This window comes from Tenrec ecaudatus, chromosome 13, assembly GCF_050624435.1.
Source record: "Tenrec ecaudatus isolate mTenEca1 chromosome 13, mTenEca1.hap1, whole genome shotgun sequence".
Taxonomy (NCBI): Eukaryota; Metazoa; Chordata; class Mammalia; order Afrosoricida; family Tenrecidae; genus Tenrec; species Tenrec ecaudatus.
The window spans coordinates 55,911,054-55,914,002 of NC_134542.1; positions in this window are offsets into that span (position 1 = coordinate 55,911,054).

Sequence of the window (2,949 nt, forward strand, 5' to 3'; positions counted from 1 at the left end):
TATTTATGTAAGTCTCTGTTGGTACCAGCAGTAGTGCTTTGTAGTTTTCTTTGTATGCATCTTCTATATCTCTGATTAGATTTATTCTTAATGATGTTAGCTTTTGGAGGACTATTGTTGGTACTATTTTTTAAATTTCTGTTTCAAATTCTCTTAGTTGGTATAGAAGAATCTAATCAATTTATAGATGTTGATCTTATAGCCTGCTACTTTGACTAATCCTGCTATTAATTTCAGTGGCTTTCCCACGGAATCTTTGGAATTTTTTCTGTATCGTACCTTTTGCTGTTGAAAAGGGATGTTTCTACTGCTTTAGCAATTTGAATTCCTTTTATTTCTATTTCATGCCTATTACTCTTTTTAGAAATTCAAGTAAAATACCGAATAAGAGTGATAATAAAGAGCATCTTTTGTCTGTTCTTGTTCTCCAAGGGAATACTTTGAGCTACTCTTAGTTGACTATATATTAATGCACTAACTTATGTTGAAGAATTTCCCTTTTATTCTTATTTGACGAGAGGATTCTTTTGGGAATATGTTGAACTTTATCAAATTCACTTTTCTGTGTTGATTGAGATGATTATGTGATTATTTTCTTTTGTTTTATTTCTGAAGTGGATTACATTGATTGCTTTTCTAATGTTGAACTATCCTTGCCTATTTGGTGTAAATGTATTATTTTTTATATGCTGTCAAAGTCTACTGGCTAGAACTTTGAGGTGTTTTTGTGTGTCCATATTGTAAAGGATACTGGTTTTCAGCTTTTTTTTTCTTTTTGTGTGGTGTCTTTGCCTGGCTTTGGCATTACGGCTATGTCGGCTTCATAGAAGGAATTTTAGAGTATGCCTTCTTTTCTATGCTCTAAAATTGTTTGATGATGGTTGGTGGGAACTCTTCTCTGAATGTTTTATTGAACTCCCCTGGGCTTTTTTGAATGTAAGCTTTTCAAATAGCCTCTTTAGTATCTTCTTTTGTTATGGGTCTGCTCAGTTTTTTATCTGTTTGTGTTAAGTCAGGTAGTGTGTTTCGAGAAATTGTTCATTTTCTTTAGGTTTTAAAATTTCATGGCGTGTACTTTTTCACAGTGTTCTGGTGTGACTCCTCTTATTTCTGTTGGCTGTGTTGTAATTTTACCTATATAGTTTCTTATTTGAGTTATGGACTTCTGGTACATTTCTTTTGTCAGTTTGGTCAGTGGTTTGTCAATTTTACTGGTCTTTTCAATGATCCAACTTCTGACTATGTTGATTCTTTCTTTTGTTCTCTATTTCATTTATTTCTACTCTAATCTTTATTGTTTCCTTTCTCTTAGGGACTGTGGACTTCTTGTGCTGTACTTTTTCTAGGTGTCAGTGTTGTGTGACCAGGAGCCCGGGTTGTGTAGTGGTTCTGCCTTAGGCTGCTAATTACAAGGTGAGAAGTTGGCACATACCACCTGCTCCATGAGAGAAAGACAAGCCGTCTACTCCGGTAAAAAGCTGCTGACTTAGATTTAAAAAATCATTTTATTGGGAGCTGATACAACACTTATCATAATCCATACACATCAATTGTGTAAAGCACATTTGTACATTCATTACTCTCATCATTCTCAAAACATTTTCTCTCCACGTAAGCCCCTGGCATCAGCTCCTCATTTCCCACTCCTCTCCCTGCTCCCCCTCCCTCATGAACCTTGATAATTTATAAATTATTATTTTGTCATATCTTACACTATCCGCCATTCACCCATTTTTCTGTTGTCTGTCCCCCAGGGAGGAGATTATATATAGATCCTTGTAATCGGTTCCCCCTTTCTACCCCACCCTCCCTCCACCCTCCTGTATAGCCACTCTCACCACTAGTCCTGAAGGGATCATCTGTCTTGGATTCCCTGTGTTTCCAGTCCCTATCTGTACCAGTGTGCATCCTCTGGTCTAGCCAGATTTGTAAGGTAGAATTGGGATCATGATAGTGGTTGGGGAGGAAGCATATAGGAACTAGAGAAGAGTTGTATGTTTCATAGTTGTTATATCGCATCCTGACAGGCTCGTCTCCTCCCCACGACCCTTCCGTAAGGGGATGTCCAGTTGCCTACAGATGGGCTTTGGGTCCCCACTCCACACTCCCCCTCATTCACAATTATATGATTTTTTTGTTCTTTGATGCTTGATAGCTGATCCCTTCGACACCTCGTGATCCCACAGGCTGGTGGGCTTCTTCCATGTGGGCTTTGTTGCTTCTGAGCTAGATGGCTGATTGTTTACTATCAAGCCTTTAAGACCCCAGATGCTATATATTTTGATAGCCAGGTAACATCAGCTTTCTTCAACACATTTGTTTATGTACCCATTTGTCTTCAGCGATCATTTGGGGAGGTGAGCATCATGGAGTGCCAGTTGAATAGAACAAAATATTCTTGCATTGAGGGAGTACTTGAGTGGAGGCCCAATGTCCATCTGCTACCTTAATACTAAACCTATAAGTATATGCAATAAATCGATTTCCCTGTTCTCATATATAAGTATATTTACACATGTACATGCCTTTATTTAGACCTCTGTAAATGCCCTTTGCCTCCTAGCTCTTTCCTCTATTTCCTTTGACTTTCCTCTTGTCCCACTATCATGCCTAGTCTTCATTTGGGTTTCAGTAATTCCTCTTGGTTGCATTACCCTTGATCACACCCTACCAGGCCTCCCACACCCTCCTCACCACCCATTTGGATCACTTGTTTTCCCCTTGTCCCCGGGTTTGTTAACACCATTTCCTTTCCCCCTAGAAACAGTGATGTTTTAATCAAGGTCTTATTCAGTTTCCATGTATACAAATTGTTGCCCTTCTCTTTATTGATTTCTACATTTAGAGCATTGCATTGTCATATAAAACGTGGCCTCTTCTGGAGAATGATCCACATGTGTGTTACAAAATAATGTATATTTTGCTACTGCTAGGTGGAATATTCTATAA